At 43.6% G+C, this 16,841-nt stretch overlaps 1 long non-coding RNA gene across 1 annotated transcript; it reads right to left on the bottom strand.

The window, feature by feature from the left end:
- Positions 1 to 6,157: 6,157 nt before the first annotated feature.
- LOC147270041 (uncharacterized) lies at positions 6,158 to 8,279 on the bottom strand. The gene is made up of 4 exons (XR_015112423.1): positions 8,175 to 8,279; positions 7,761 to 7,865; positions 6,441 to 6,854; positions 6,158 to 6,342 (listed from the first exon to the last, which is right to left on the bottom strand). It is a non-coding gene; the product is annotated as an uncharacterized LOC147270041 (long non-coding RNA).
- Positions 8,280 to 16,841: the final 8,562 nt, after the last annotated feature.

The raw sequence follows: 16,841 nt of genomic DNA on the forward strand, positions 1-16,841 counted from the left end.
TGGATGCCCCGCCCCTTCATCTGGTGCAGGTCGTGTGATGTCACTGAATCCCACTCAAACCAAACCAGTCAGAGATCAGTGTGTTTGTGTCAGTGATGTCATCGCTGCTGACATCACAGCCCTCCATCCACACACGCCAGACTGAGGTGGAGCAGGTGATGTTGGGGTTTTCAAGGTCTTCGTCATGAGTGGGAGGGGCTGAGCTGGTGAATGATCAGCTGACCAGGTCTGGGCTCAGTTCAGATGTTGAGCCACTGCTGACTGCCGTTTGCCTGAGGAAGACCCAACGTTCCCCTCAAGAAATGGAGGGCAGTTTTTAGTGCAGCGTTCATTCTGGTTGGAGTTTTCCTTTCCTTTGCCCTGCACCTCTCTGGTGGGGAGGTGCTCCCTGTTGACGAGGACTCAGTGGAGAAGACTGGACCAGGACCTTCACTGGTTCAAGGAGCACCGAGGCAAAGGGAGGCCCAGACCAGCAGCCAGGGTGACCAGTTTGAAAAGCTGCTCCTCTTCCATGCTGACTTGTTGGTGTCTCCTCTTTTATTCCTGAGTGATTTTAATCTCAGCTCTCTGAACCTGAATGGAGCAGAACCAGGAAATCATTGCAGGAAATCATGGAGGAGAAATGAATGAATGAGACTTCCAGTCAAACTGAGACAAACGTCCAGGTTTGGTCATCAAAGATATCTGACATTCATCAGTAGACTGACAAAGATGCTCATTATTATTGCAGCAGATTAAACTAGAGAATAAAGAGGGTCTCACTTTGGAAAAAAATATTGCAGGATATTTTTGTTTTATCAGAGAGGCTTTAATGTCTGTCTTTGATGTCTAAACTCTGACTCTGATGTCATTGGTGGTGACTGAATTCTACCCCCTGACAGACTGAAGGCTCATATTGGTGATGCAGGTAGGTGCTGCCCCCTAGTGACCCAATGGAGAACGACATGTAATGACATGAAGATTCTACATTTTTCCACTTGTGAGATAAAAATACCTCACAGCAAGAAGGTTCTGGGTTCGAGTCCTGGCTGGAGCACAGGATCTTTCTGTGTGAGTCTCCATGTTCTCCTGTTCCTGTGTGGGTTCTCTCTGGTACTCCAGCTTCCTCCACAGTCCAAAGACATCAAGAGGGGACGAGGCTGATTGATACTCTAAATTGACTGTAGGTGTGACTGTGAGAGTGAATGGTTGTCTGTCTCTGTGTGTTGGCCCTGTGATGGACAGGTGACCTGTCCAGGGTGAACCCCGCCTCTCACCTGTAGACGCTGGGATAGGCTCCACCCACCCCATGACCCTTAACAGGAATAAGAGGAAGACAATGGATGGATGGATGGATGGATGGACTCGCTCGTACTCCGCCACGGTTTCCTCCAGCAGAGCCATGATCTGCTCCGCGGCCGCCGCCAGCCGCTCGGTGAGCAGCGCTCTCAGCACCGGGACTCCAGCCGCTGAGTCTCCTTCTCCCAGCTGCAGCAGGAAGTCTTCAGCGGCGGCGAGGATCCGCTCCTGGACCGACACCCGCAGCAGCTGCGCGGCGCACATGTTGAGGTTCTACCGGCGCCACTCAGCCTTCAGGAGACAAAGACCGAGGCCGGGGCTTCACGGACTTCTCCTTCTTTCCTTGTTGTGTTCAAAGCTTCCCGCGTCTTCTTCTCGTTTTGTGAAGCGCGTATTGATGACGTATGTGGTGACGTCCAAAGCCTCTCCAGCTGGCAGTGACCACGTGACTGATTCGGACCTGCTTCTCCGGCTTGGCGTGAGATTCTAAATGTAAAGCAGTGAAACGCCGTGGTTTCCTCCCTCCTCGTCCAAAAGCGTTCGCTATTTGATCAAAGGAAGGAGAAACAAGTGACTCCATGTTGTGGAGGCTGAATTCAGAGTTGAGAGAACTTTCATTCTGATCTGAGAGCAGCAACAAAGCCACTGAGAAAAACTGAACCACTGTCAGAGTCGGCACAGCATCAGCAGTCAGGCTGTGTTCACACTGGGAGAAACCATCGGACAGAAACCTCCCTCAGTCACACTGAAGGAACCTGAACTGACTGCTGCAGCTGGGACACACACACACACACACACACACACACACACACACACACACACAAATAGTTTGTCTTTGAGTGAGGACAAAAAAATATTTGACTGTGCTGACATGAACTTTCATTGTCTAATTTCAGTCTCCTACAAAAGTGTGTGAATGTGGTCGTTGTGGCCGAGTGGTGAAGGCGATGGACTAGAAATCCATTGGGGTCTCCCTGCTCAGGTTGGAGTCCTGCCAACAATGTTGAACTGTTGACAATTTAAATTTGACTCATTTTTCCTCCACACTGTCCTTCATCACAGCATTTAACATCAGGACTGCTCCCAGATCAGCTCCATGACCTCATCCCTGCACCAGAGTACCGCCCAAGTTCATCAAAAACGGCCAAGCATAAATATATAATATGTATATAATGTGAACACACCTGTACAGGTGCGTTAACGTGCTTAATGATAGAGAATGAGTGAAAGGTTTGTTCAGAGTGGAGTGCAGTACCACAGTCAGGCCAGCAGGTGGGGCTTTCGTTGGTGCTGTCTACCTAATTGCGGTGTCTGTGCTCTGCCAGCAGAGGTCGTGCTTCATCACCAATCTTCTAGGGTGTCTGAGTGGTGCCGCCATGTTTAGGTCGTAGCAGGAGGACGTAGGTTGGTACTTGGCAGTTCGGACGTAGCGAAAGTCACGTTATGAATGGAGGGCTGAGTTGGAGCAGAGGGGGGCAGGATCCTGAGGGTGGACTGTCTTTAGGGGGCTGAGGTATCTGGTGGTCTTGGTGGACCCTCTGCATCTCAAGCTGAGACAACAGAGTCCTGTGTTCTTGAGTCATTGTCTATAGTCTCTGTTGTTGGAGAGCTCAATGTGGTCCCTGATGGTCTAGTGGCTAGGATTTGGCGCTTTCACCGCCGCGGCCGGGGTTCGATTCCCGGTCAGGGAATGAGTTATTTAGAGGTTGAGGGAGAGGTGATCAGGTGGTCCACATGATGGTGGAGGTGATGAACTGTGAATCCATCATGGCTCCACTCTCACCCCCATTGTAGTGTTCTTGGTTCACTCTGCCATGGCCCCATGTTGAAGGGTGACTGTCTCATTCAGGTCCAACCCTTAGTTAGACTCTATTAAGTCACTGACTCCTGCAAGGACAAACTGTAATCCTCCTTAGTAGCTTTGGCTATTGATGATCTGCAATGGTTCGTGGGGGTGGAGCCTATCCCAGCAGCCTTCAGGTGAGGGGCGGGGTTTATCCTGGACAGGTCACCAGTCCATGGCAGGGCCATCACATAGAGACAGATTGATTATAAAAATGTTCATCCCCAGTTTGAAGTTAGAGACAGGATTTAAGTGTGGAAGGTTTTTGTCTTCAATTTAATTCTGAGTGTTGTAAACTGTTTCTAACAAATGCTACTGTTCAACAGTCAAAATGTTTTCTAACCAAGCTGAATGCTCTCATATACTTTTTAAAGTTGGGTTTCTTTCATGTCCTCCTGAGATCAAAGACAGAATTCTAGGTACAAATAAATAAACAATCAAAGCCCTGATGACATCATCATCAATTCTGACTTTGATCTGGAGGCTCTTGCTTCAAATAAAAACCGTTGTTCCATGGAAAGATTTGCATATAAACAAACACACACACACACACACACACACACACACACACACACACACACACACACACACACACACACACACACTCCCAGTCACTAACCCATATTGTCACCACTTAAACACCACTGGAGTATTGACAGAGATTCCACATGTTGGTCAACCAGAGAAGCTCCAACTGGCGAAGGTCATCCAACCCTGCATGAAGGTCAACCTCCATCATCTGCTGCTCATTAGCAGGGACTGAGCTCCAATGGTAGAGTGCTAGCTTAGCATGTGAGAGGTAGAGGGATCCATGCCCTCCTTCTCAGAATACTTGAACTTGTTCTGTTGATCAGAGGAGCTGCTGGGTGATGAATGCTGATGTTTGTCCACTGCTGTGATAAAGTGTCCCCTGTTACTGAGATGTGGATGAACACCTGCTCAGGTGAAAGCTGCAATCAAACCAGGGACTCTGAACCTCCCACACAGTGAAGGAGTTTGTCCTGCAGGTTGATGGACGCTTTGAAATTCCTTCAACATTGATTCCTTTCCTGTCTCCTGCTGAGTCAGCATCCAGAACCTGGTCAAGAGGAGGCTGAGAGCTCAGGAGGTGATGTGACGGCTGGTTGGACAACTCAGCAGCCAGAGCTTCCAGTCTGAGACCCCAGCTCCACACCATGGAGAGCCTCCTGGATGATGTCCTGAAGCAGCATCCCTGTTTGTCTCCTTGCTGCAGCTGGACGCCCCTCCCAGCTCTGAGAGTCCAGCAGTGTTGCTCTCTGTCCATCTGATGTCCGTCCTCTCCTGTGTTCGTCCGTTGAGGAGAAGGGAGACGGATTTCTCTTCCTCTCTTCTCTCCAGACGACCTTCTTCCTGTGTCAAACTACTTTGCTCTGCTCAAAGATCAAACTGATCCAGTGGCTCCAGGTGCCTGGACCTCTCTGGACCAGCCGGTCCTGAGTGAACACCTGCTCAGGTCAAAGCTGCAATGAAGTCAATTCATAACCCTAATTTTTTGAAGTACTGCAGTTACTGCAAGATAAGAAGTACATGGATGATGAAGCCTCTTCAAAACATTCAAGCTAGTCCAGTTGCTTTTATCCTTTCAACACAAATCTGATCCAGGATCAGTGAGCTCATTGATCTGAGGACTTCACTTTGAAAACCTCTGTTTCAGACAGGCTGTCGTCTTCCTCCTCAGATGCTGAAACTGTCAGACCTAAAAAATGTCTGGACAATCATGGATGAGATTCACCTCCAGTAGGCATTGAACAAAACACCTCTGTGTTGTTAAATGCAGTTGACATGAAAGGAGTTCAGTGGTCAGGCTTGTTTATGAAGTAGGTGTGGTTTGATGTGAGGGAACAGGGGATGAGCACTGGTTACCTGATAACCACTGGTTACCTGATAACCACTGGTTACCTGATAACCACTGGTTACCCGATAACCACTGGTTACTTCAAAAAATTGTGGCAACAAAGTGACACGTGAAATAATTGAATAGATTTGAAGTACTACAATTTTAATTAAAAAGTATTGAAAACATGAACTAAACTTAAACAAAAAAATAAGTACATGCTCATAAAAACAACAGTTAAAATGTGTTGGATTTAGTAATCACATGCCAAATGATGATTTATATCACCAAAGATTATTGAGTAAATCCTAGTCAATCTCACAAGATGAGCTGATTAATATTTACTAAGTATCTGAAGTATTTAAGATTAACTAAATATCAGGGGAACTGATTCATATTTACTGATAATCTAGGTGGAATTGACTTATATTTATTAATTATCTGGGTGAAATTGAAATAAGCTGACTAAATATCTGAATAAAAATGATTTGGACTCACTAAAATAAAAGAAGTCATATCAACTCATATTCAAGTACATTGCGACTTAAATTCAACACATTTACACTGTTCTTCATATTTATCTTTACCTCAACTCATTTAGTAATTTGGGGTTTTAATTTGTATCAAAGGACTTAAAATCTATTCAATAATATTGAATGTCACTTTGTTGCCACAATTTTTTTTCATCTTCTGCTTATTCCTACACATTAAGGGTCACGTGGGGGGGCTGGAGTCTATCCCAGCGTCAACGGGTGAGAGGCAGGATTCACCCTGGACAGGTCACCAGTCCTTGGCAGGGCCGACATGGAGAGACGAACAACCATTCACTCTCACAGTCACACCTACAGTCAATTTAGAGTATCAATCAGCCTCGTCCTCTCTTGATGTCTTTGGACTGTGGGAGGAAGCTGGAGTACCAGAGAGGACCCACGCAGACACTGGTTTTTTTTGTGTCCAATTTACCCAATATTGTGACAAAACGTATGTACATGTTTGAACAAGCATGAACGTAAAAGTTGACTATAAAGCACCTCAACCTCTCCATGACCCACATGGCACGACCACTTCTGTTGTCTTTGTGTCATTGTGATGCCGCATGATGTCAATGAATATTGACTCCCTGAGACACTTCTTTTCATATTTTAATAACATGAAAGACAGAATGTATAATAGATCCTAACTCTTCAGTCGTGCAGTTGGCATGAACAACAAAAAGTCACAGTTACACAAGGGTCATGTGACAGGTCTCTGAAGATGCAAAAGCCGTGTAAAAGGCTACATCACCACAAATGACAACAACTGGATCTGTCCTTGGAAAGGGGGGCTCTTGGACAGTGCCATCCCATGGCACAGAAGCATTCACAACCTTGTATTGTCAACACAGACAAAAAACAACGTATTAACAGTTATTATGCACTGCAAGAAAAAATACGCTGCGGAAATTCAAACTTTTTGACATTTTACCTTAATGACTACCTTCACTGAAACTCCAGCATTGAACAAAGTCTTGTTGATCAGTTTTGACAGTAAGAGTGAGAGTGCTTTGTTGACCTGCAATGGTCCTTCTTGTTAAGCCAGTAGCTTACTCCTGAGGCGGTCCACTTTTGGGGACAGCTTTGAACTATCCAGCTCGAGGAGAAGCTTCTGGAATACTTCAAACGTGTACCTGAGCTCCTTTGGATAGGCAAGATTCACAGCAAATGCCAACCCAACGAGCAGGGAACAAGCCCTTGGAAAGTTACCCAGATCAGTCAGAACTCTCACACCCTCGACCACAATACCGATGTCCTCAGGACCCTCGGACATATTGGTCTTGAGGTTGTAGATCTTCAGGCTTTTAACAGCAAGGCCCAGCGACACAGTGTCACCATCAGCATCCTGTCATAGAGACAGCATTGTGTATATCAGACAGTCCAGCCAAAGGAGAAGGTCCCATCTCACAAATTGCCTCCAGCAGTTCGGTTTGTCATGGCTGTTGCTTGTGATGCACCCTATTTACATAAAATAAATCTGAGCTAATGTACTTACAAAACGTGCATAAAAAATACACCAGGTAAGTTGAATAGGATCCAATCAGTTCACCAACAAATCAAAACAATTCACTAACACCAGAAACTATGGTTACAGTTGTAAATATCTGTCAATGAAATCAATCCATTACTATATCATTTCTGCCAGGCACTGTACTGATGAATATCTTATTCTACCTTCGCTAGCACAGGCTGGTCACCTGACAACCAATCTCTATGTGTCACTGAAAGTTCATTCCTGAAGCTTGAAGTCATCCACAGCAACTGGTTCAACTCTACTTTCCATGACTTATTTAAGAAGTTGCCCGAATCTATGTAAAAATGTCTGTGTATTCACAAAGCAGCTCTTTGGCTAGTTTTTAGGGACAAACTATTAAAAGTAAATAAGACTGATAAAATACAGTTGTTAGTTAAAGCATTTCTTGGGAAAAAGAACAAGTAAACTACTGATAACTTTTCAATTCTGCCAGTTGGTGGAATCAGATTGAGATAGAAAGCTCTTAACAGTTAACACCTCCTATTTCTGCAGTAGTGCTTAAAAACATCCTTGATGGAAAACAAAAAGTTAGCACACGTACACCGAGGACTTGAACTTGAAAGACTACATAGAACTACAAAAACTCATTAGCTTACCGAGAATAAGTGGGAGAAATATAGTTATGACTATTTTGTGATTTGACCTTTCCAAGACGTACCAGGAGAGGGAGGTGAGAGCGATCACATTCTTTATATTTCAACGTGTACTTCAACTTACAACATCCTACTCTTTAAAGAGCTGATCTGTAGACTCCCTGAGGTACAGCATCAAACATCGAATGACAACATCTCTGGTCATGTTGATGTCGGGGTTGCTTGGAGCCTGAAATGACAAAAATAAACATTATTCAGGTCCATGGTTTAAAAAAGAACCCACTGACATAAAAGCTGTTAAAGCTGCATTGTTTTTAACACCAAGTGGTTTATTTTACTGTCAGACAAGCCCCTGTCAAGGATCCGTCTCAGGCACCAGTCTACTGAAACACTAAAAAACACTCATTCTTGCATGCAATTACTTCATACTCCATTTGTACAGACAATCACAGGCTAGCATTACCTCCTATAGATCCAAGTAACGATATTTAAGATCACAAAATTCCCAAAATAGAATATTAGCAAATGTAATACTCACTGAAGAACACCTGGAGTAGGATAGCCTGCAACCTCAAACCCATGCTTCCGCCCTTGGACTGGAAGAGGTTCATAAGTCGGGGACTTTATTCATCCAGCTTGGACATGAACTTCGGTTCAAGGTGGACCACTGTGATTCTGTGACACTCTTCCTGGATCTGAAAGACAAATCATGAAATTGGCTTTAAAACCACACATATTACAAACATACATACTGTTCTGACGACATTTTTCAAAAGCAAGCAGAAAAACAATTGATAATCATTTTACATCATTTATGGCCTCCATGTTTTCTGATTGTTTACCTTCTGGGTTAAATTGTCAGATTATACAGTTAAACGGGTCGTATTATGAAAAATTCTCTTTTCCAGTGCTCGTGTTTACATATTTGGGTCTGCAACACAGAGACTGATAGAACAACTCTGTCAGTTTGGTATGGTTGCTCTGTACTCTTGTGATTAACAGAGCCATTCAGATTTGAGGCTCCACTTGCCGTCATGAGGGGCTTCGTAGAATTTGTAACCACAACTCCATATTTTGTTCCTGGCAGGAAGCAGCCTGAAATGGGTGGAGGAACATTGCTGAACTCTGGTTAAGGTAAGAGGTTTGACATTTCCGATGCACCGTATTTTCCGCACTATAAGGATTATAAGACGCACCTTCAATGAATGGCCTGTTTTACAACTGTTTTCAAATACAGGGCACACCGCATTATAAGAGCATAGAATATCAACGACTGTCGTGGCTGGGGATGCGTTATGCATCCACTAGATGGAGCTGTGCTCAAGGGAATGTCAACAAAACAGTCAGCTAAGTCAGTCAGTCAAACTTTATTAATAGAATACAAAGCAACGTTCTGACAACTGCGTTCACTCCCAAAACAAGTCAGTGCATTCACAACACGGTACCGTGCGTACCGGTAGCTGCTGACTGGCAGCCTTGAGTTTGAACTCTGCGTCGTAAGCGCGTCTCTTGAAAGGTGCCATTTTGGGGTCTTTATACACACACAAGTGGTGTGAGACCAGAATTCTCCTGTACTGTTTTTACCACTGTTACTTCGGCCACGCCCCCTGACTACGGTATCTATAATTAACCAATGTTGATCCATAAATAAGACGCGTCAGATAATGAGGCGCACTGTCGGTTTTTGAGAAAATTAAGGGCTTTTAGGTGCGCCTTATAGTGCGGAAAATACGGTACTCTAAGCAGCTGGCCAATCACAGAAGAGTGGGCTTCTCAGCGAATGTTAGTGAATGCATCGTGAATACATCAATATTAAACTGGGAAAGGAACATAATATGACCCTTTTAATTAAATGTTTTGGTTAGCATACTGTAATCTTCAGTGTTCCTCTACTATTTACATTTTTCCAAGTAATACATTAAAAAATATTTTATTCATTTCAAAATTTGATCTTGAAAATGTAATTTAGAAAATAGATGACAGTAATGCAACGTACATTTTGTATCCAAGAGCCAAAAGCAGAACCACAAGTGCAATCCTTCACGATGGGCAAGGAATATTTCTGATTAGCATGCACTTGTAACTCTCTTGAGGTGGCTCAAATAGAGCCCGCCATCTGGCTTTGATGTCCTCTATGCTGGGTGACAGGTTGATGATTTCATTTCTTCTGTGTGCAAATGCTTTGGCCATTTTTTCTTTTACCAATGCGTTATTGTCCTTTTTCTTTACTTCAGTAAGCAACTGAATCCTCTCTTGCCCTTGGCTTTCTTCATCTTCTCCGGCTGGGTAAGGAGGGAGGTAGTTAACCTCTGCCTTTCGAGGCTTTTTTACATTTTTTGCAGACTTCTGGTCTGCGGGAGCCTTGCGTTTCTGTGCACTGCACAACACCTCAGGAACACCATAGCCTCGGAGTTTGGTGCGATAATTTGCCATCTTATATTTGATGCTTTGTTGCCAGCCACAGTAACCTCCAAAGGAGCCGGGTTCCTTGAGACAAGGATATTTCTTAACAAGTGCTTCAGCAACATCCCCTATGTGTGACCCTGATGGATAGGCTGTATATCTATAGACAGTTTCAGCCAGCTTCTCAATTGTGTCAGACTTGATCCTCGAGGTAGTCAGAAGTGTTCCATCCTTCTTGAAGAATTCAGTGGCTCTTTCAAGGTACATCTCAGTTTCGTACGCAAACTGTGGAATGGGGAACTGTTTTGGCCATGGTTGACAACGTTCTGGTGTACTTCGCCCTGACAGTTGACAGGCTAATGGTGTCCTGTGAAGATGATGTTCCAGGAGATGACACTGCATCAGCTGCAGTTGACTCTGCATAGCATGCAGACTCAGAGTCAGTTAACTGCTGAACAAAGGAACTGTTCAAACTTTCCTCAACTGGAAGCAAGTTCAGAACAAGGGGGGCAGTGTGAACAACCTTTATGGTGTCTTTGTGTTTAATCTGACCACTGTTATGGAGAGTAAAGTAATCTTCAAATTCCAAGTCCAAATACTGAAGACTGAAAGGTCTCCTTCACAATAGTTTGCAGCTCATTCACAGTGGGTGGGATTCCTGATGGAAGGACCAACTTCTCAGTTCGATCATTGATGATTACTCAGAGCTTTGCCTCCATCTCTGCCGTCCTGACAATAATAGACAAAAGTTCAGTGGCATTCCAAGCAGAAGCTTATACAGTGGATGAACCCAAACATAGAGTGAACTATGTCATGAAGAACCTGGAGAGTTCCACCAGAATAAATAGAGTTCAAAATATTTACATAATTGATGCCAAGAGAATTGTAGTGGTAAATAATTTAGAATTGATTTTCAAATTATTAGATATTTTCTATTCTCTTTTTAATTTGTAATTAAAAATTATAATTACATCCTTTATATAATCACTTTAAATGTATGTCTAACTTTACTTTTAATCATTTATGCTCATCATATTCAATGTCACAATGCATTTGTTTCCTGCAATACACTGGTTTTCCATCATGATTAATGAGATTTAAAGACAACTCCCTTGAATGAAAGGTTGTCAGCAGGACGCCAAAATGAAGTCCAGCCACCAATGAGGAAAAACTGTCGACCTTTCGTGTTGCCGTAAATGTTGAGTCGTGTGTCCAATCAGAATTCATACTGCTACAGTGTGTGTTGGACCGATTTAAGCAACCAACGGCCATATTTTCCTAATATTCTACCTCTAGAACAATGAATCTTAAGATTTTTCTCACAGTTGCTCCTGTTATGTAGAAGATCTCTGTCCCCACATCTGAGCAGCAGCATCCAATGGAAGTAGTGGTTCTACCACTGTTTAATGTATTTACATCTCAAACCACAGACAACAGCAAACAGTTACTCAAATATGCAACCAGGTGTTTGTTTAGCTGGAGGAGGCAGACATCTTGGAGAAATGAGTAAAAATAACCGCAGTGTAGTTTGATAGTCTTGAGGTGTGTTCAAGTACCAGAAAAGGCTCCGCCAAAAACATGTTCCTGCTAGATGTTGAAGTCCACGGACATTTGTTCTTACGAAGAAGTCGTTTATCAAACTTTGAAAGAAAAAATGTTTGTCGCACAGCCTTTTCTGGTAGCGTTTTCTTTTTTAACATTATTTCTTTATTGAGGAGAAGCAAACTCAGTCTTACAGAACAGAAATTCGTCAAATAATTTAAACATCTTCATGTCATCCCCCCCTTTTTTTTCAAACACAGTAGTGAGTAGTTCTTAAGCTCCACTGCATTTTCCAAGAACAGAAAAGAAAAATAAACAAAAACAATAACAAAACCAAGAACTATTTACAGATGTGCTGAGGGTAACAGATAAGACAAAGAAACATAACCAGTGGGGAGAGGAGTGCCCAAATCTAAAACCTTGAACTTGTGCTCCACTTCAGCGCAGAGGAGCCAGCCAAGTCACACAAAATCTGACGTTAGTGGGGCGATGTGTGTTATCCACTTATTCCAAATAGTATAAAATTTTTCTTCTTGTGTTCGAATCTGATAGGTGATTTTTTCCATTTTGAAAATTTCCAATATAATCCCATGCCATTCTCCCAGCTTGGGCGGAATTGCGTTTAGCCATCTCCTGGTAATTGATTTTTTGGTGGCTGCCACTAAGATTTGTATCAGTTTGATGTCACTCGACTGGCTCAAGCATTCAACCCTTCCAAAAAACATTGTCATAAAATCAAATGGTATACGGTTGTTAAATACTGAACATATCGATCTATGAACACTTTCCCAAAAAACTGCTAATTTTAGGGCATTCCCAAAAAATGTGGAAGTGGCCAGCCCTTCCCGCGCCACATTGTCTCCAGCATGGCCCTTCTTGGCCTCTATACGTCTCTTGATATGGAGTCCTGAAATATCTAACAACATTCTTCCAGCAGTGTTCTCTCCAGTCCGCAGAGCACGTCGTGGTAGACTGAAATTTCCAGATCCCCTCCCACATCTCTTCTGAGATCACTATCCCAGCGTCCTTTTCCCACCTTTCTTTAACATATAATGTAGAGCCATTCTCAGCCTTTAAAAAGGCATTATACAATGCAGATATAGACTTACATGGTAGTGACGTCTGTGATGATTTTAATAGGCGATAAAACTCAGATTCAGCTTCTGTCAAGTTATTGTAATTACATTCTTGATTGATATAGTGACGCACTTGGAGATATCGGAAAAATTCAGACCTTTCCAGGCCACATTTTTCCTGTAGCAACTGAAAACTGTTGAAAACTGTTGAAAACTGTTGAAAACTGAAAACTCAGAATGTTGTTTTTATCTAAGCATGTGACATAGTTAGTGAACCCTTTCCCTATCCAGGTTTGAAACCTAATGTCTCCTCTGTTAGGGATAAAGTCTGTGTCGTAGGCAGGCCATCTGAAAAGTCTTACCAATTTTTGAATTTTGCATGAGTTAATTATCCTTTCCCATACTCCTAGCGTGCAACCTATCCAGGGATTGTCAAACCAGTCTGCTTTAAGCACCAAATTTGGATCTCCAATAACGGCCTGCAGAGGATACCCCCTAACCATACAGGATTCCAATTCCTTCCATCTAGATCTGTACCCCTCGTTGCTCCAGTATAGTAAGGGCGTTAGTTGTGCAGCATCATGGTATTTCCTCCAGTTTGGAAGAGCCAAGCGCCCCTTATCTTTTCTCAACTGAAGAGTGCTAAATTTGATTCTCGGTTTTTTCCCTTGCCATATAAGATCAATTTATCCCATTCCCTAAATTGGTTCTCCTCCACTTTTATTGGCAAATTTCTAAATAAGAAGAGCAACCGGGGAAGTACATTCATTTTAATTGCACTTATTCTCGAAATCAAGCTTAAGAAGGGAATTAAGTTCCACCTGTGTAAGTCTGATTTAATTTTTATTGATATAGGGTCAAAATTTGCCTGGGATAACTTTGATGGGTCCTTTGATACGTTTATACCCAAATATTTAATGTGATCATTCTCCCATAATAATTCGTATTCCTCCCGCATCGCCTGTGGAGCCTGAAAAGCCAGGTACTTGGCTGATTTGCCACCTGCTTCGTAATACTTTTGCCTTAAGAAAAGAAAATTCTTCTGTGTTTCCTGGGAGTAAATGTTATTAATTTCAGCCTGAATATTTTTAATTACTTGCTTTAGAGTATGATTACCACCTCCGCCAACTGTAAATGTTTTAATTTGTCTTCTAAAGTCAATAGCTTCTGTCGTTTAACTTTTTTCAAATGAGCAGTCAAAGATATAAGTTTCCCTCTCATCACTGCCTTTAAAGTGTCCCATAATATTGCTGGGGATATTTCCTCAGAATTGTTTAATTCCATAAATTCTTGAATATCTTTCTTTATCTTCGCCACTATTGTTGGCTTGTTCAATATATATGAATTTAAATCGCCAGAGGCTTGCTCTTTTCTTTCTCCCGAGGTGTATTGACATAGAAACTGGGCTATGATCAGACAAGTCTATTGTTTCAATATCGCAGCTCCGTACTCTGAACCCATCGACTGTAAACATAACAAAATAGTCCAACCGTATGCAGCGTGAGGGCAACTATAAAGTGTATACTCTCTGTCGTCAGGATGCAGCTCTCTCCACACATCGATCAATCCCAGTTCTCCCATGAGCGCGTTCACCTTCCTACTAATAGGATTATTCAAACCTGTCGTGGCAGAAGAGTCCATGTTGGACAATTTTATGTTAAAGTCTCCCCCACAAATGACCACTCCCTGTGAATTCACCATTAAGTCCAGAATACGTCTGTATAAGGGCCAATCGCTTCCCGGTGGTATATACACATTTATAATGGTCACCAATGTACCCTCTATCTTGCCTGTATTACTCACAAACCTCCCCTCTCCATCCATCACTTCAGAAATGTGTTCGTAATTGATTGCACTTGAAATTAGGGTTGCAACTCCTTTTTCATGACTGGTCCCATCAGCTGACGAGAACACGTGTTGAACTCCCATCCTTTTAAGTTTCAGATGCTCAGCCTGACTCATATGTGTCTCTTGAAGCAGAGCAAACTGCGCCTTCTCCCTTTTCAACTTTGTTTGTATTTTATGTCTTTTAATAGGATTCAAAACCCCATTTACATTGAAAGTTATTATTTTGACTGGATCCCCCTGCATGTTATATACAGTAGGCATTTTATGGCACCCCTTCTCCTCATACATGTAAACCAAAACCCCTCAGCACCTGGGGAAGCAGAAACAAACTCAAAATTATTAACAATAGTGCAATCAAACACTAACAACGTCACCCTGATGAACTTGTGTTCCGGCTGTGGTCTTCCCCAGCCGACCAGCCTCCCATCCGAGGGATAGCCTCCATAACCTAACCGTGTTAGAGGGCCCTCCATACCGATGACAACCTAAAGAAAAGTCTCGATCTCTCTTTAAACATGATAGCATATTAGCGTCTGTGTCGGTGCAAAAACCTCCTTTTTGCCTTCCTCGCTGTCCAATTCAGAAGAGATGCTCCTTTTCACTCCACGTCGCATCTTCTAAACGCCTGCAGTTTTTCTTTATATCCCGGAGCTCCGCTTTGCCGTGTGGTCTGCCTTCCACCTCTCGCCTTCTGCCACGACCCCCTCTGGATCCTCTCCCACAGTGATGCTGGTTCCTTGAAAACCTTGACCGGGAGCCCCCGGTTCGCCAGGTCTGCCGTCGCCTCTTCCACCGTAGTGTAGATCCTCACCCCGTCGGCATGGTGGATTTTCAAGCGGGCTGGATACAATGTCTGGAACCGAATGTCATTCTCCTTCAGGACCCTGCGCGACTCCGCATACTCCTTCCTCTTGACAAGAATTTCAGGTGGATAGTCATGGTCAATATTGACTTTCTGGTTCTGCCACACAAAACCTCTCTTCTGCCAGGCAAGCTTCACCACTTCTTCTTTATCCGTAAAGTTGAGGAAATTGACCACTATGGATCTCGGTGGTCTATCTTTGTCGGGCAGTGGCGCCAACGCACGATGAGCTCTCTGTATTTGTAAGACTCTTCCGTCAGGGATGCCCAGATTTTCCCGCAGCAGTTTCTCAACAAACGGAATCATAGGGCCCGGAGGCTCCGAACCCTCCTTCATGCCGTAAATGCGGATGTTTGATCTTCTCCCGTAGCCCTCCAGAGCCGTTATTCTCTGCTGGAGAGCACCTCGTTCACCTGCTGCAGCCCATCCTCGTTAGCCGATATCCTAGCCTCGGCATCAGTTAGCCTGGAGTTCGTTTTATCAAGTTCTCCTTTAATTTCCTGCAACTGACGTTTGTTGTCTTGCCTGAAGTCACGTAGTTCTCTCAGGATCGTGGCGAGACCAACCGTCTCCTCCTCCTCCCTGTCCTCCTCAGCCCAGGCGGTCGTAGCAGGCGGCGGCGAACGGACTGCTTCCTTGACTGCGGCTCCCACAGTAGCTTTAGCGGTAGCTCCCGGCTGCCGCTGCTTGCTTTCTCCAACGGCAGGCTTGTTAGACGTCGGCTTCAGCGCTCTAGTTTTCCTGTCTTTGGCTGCACCAGACGCCATCCTCACCCCGCGATGACTTTAATTGGCTTAACTTCTCAGTTTTATACTTCTTAGGGGCAAAAGTTTAGTTCGTAATCGAGCAAGCTTTCCTAAAGCGGCCATCTCCGGCTCTGACTGGAACTTCCGCTCCGAGAGTTGCTACTAATTTCATAATGATGCTGAAGTTATGTAAGGACAGTTGCGACGAACCTAAGAAATGATGCTACAGTGATGTAATGAGAGTTGCTACGAACCTAAAAAATGATGCTACAGTGATGTGGTGAGAGTTGCGACGAACCTAAAAAATGATGCGACAGTGATGTAATGAGAGTTGCTACGAACCCAAGAAATGATGCGATAGTGATGAGGTGAGAGTTGCTACTAATCAAAGAAATGATGCCACAGTGATGTGGTGACAGTTGCTACTAATCTCAAAATGATGCTCAAGTGATGTAATGAGAGTTGCTACTAACCTAAGAAATGATGCTACGGTGATGTGATGAGAGTTGCGACGACGCTCAAAATCATGCTAAAGTGATGTAATGAGAGTTGCTACAAACTAAAGAAATGATGCTACAGTGATGTGGTGAGAGTTGTTTAAAACCTCAAAATGATGCTCCAGTGATGTGGTGAGAGTTGCTTAAAAGCTGAAAATGATGCTAAAATGATGTAATGAGAGTTGCTACTAACCTCAAAATGATGCTACAGTGATGTAATGAGAGTTGCTA

Source organism: Aulostomus chinensis, chromosome 1 (genome assembly GCF_037954235.1).
Source record: "Aulostomus chinensis isolate RoL2024-O1b breed Wild chromosome 1, RoL_Achi_v1.0, whole genome shotgun sequence".
NCBI classification, from domain to species: domain Eukaryota; kingdom Metazoa; phylum Chordata; class Actinopteri; order Syngnathiformes; family Aulostomidae; genus Aulostomus; species Aulostomus chinensis.